This window comes from Buceros rhinoceros, unplaced genomic scaffold (genome assembly GCF_000710305.1).
Source record: "Buceros rhinoceros silvestris isolate BGI_N320 unplaced genomic scaffold, ASM71030v1 scaffold6974, whole genome shotgun sequence".
NCBI lineage: Eukaryota > Metazoa > Chordata > Aves > Bucerotiformes > Bucerotidae > Buceros > Buceros rhinoceros.
The window spans coordinates 73,872-74,498 of record NW_010406403.1 but is presented as its reverse complement, the minus strand read 5'-3'; positions in this window follow the sequence as shown (position 1 = coordinate 74,498).

Genomic DNA, 627 nt, shown 5'->3' with positions numbered 1-627 from the left:
GGCGAGCTGGCCCCCGGGGACCATGCGACAAAGCTGTGCAGCCGCCGCCACTCTCCCAGCACCGCTGCCGAAAGGTCAAACACAGCTGGCGGAGGGGACGGAGCCCACAGCCGCCTGTGTCCGGGCGGGAGAGGCAGGGCCCGGCTTGCCAGCCCCGGGGGACAGTCCCTCCCTGGGCTGCAGAGGGCAGGGGCAGCTCCCAACCGCGGGCAGAGGGTCCCGACACCCCGAGAATGAGGCGGGCGGATGGGGAGGGCAGAGCTCAGAGCCGCTCTCCTCGCCATCGCCTCCCTGGGCCGGCAGTTAGCAGCCCCCAATCACACCAGCAGCACCGTTGCCTCTCGGGGCGATGAGGAGCTCACGCAGCTGGGTTGGGTCCTGGCCTCCAGCTCAGGGTCTGGCTGGAGATCGGTGGGTTTGGGGATGTCCGGCACAGGTTCGGGCTGCAGGGATGGAAGGCTCTGGGCTTTTGCCTCCAGCTTGGGGTTGGTGGGATGGGTCAGACCTGGGATGCATGTCCTCCTCCAAGCCAGCACTGGGATGTTCCCGCTCCCAGCTCACTCCGGGTCCCAGTGCTGGCGGAGCCAGCTCCTGCCCCCTCCTCCTCCAGCACCAACCTGTGCCTGG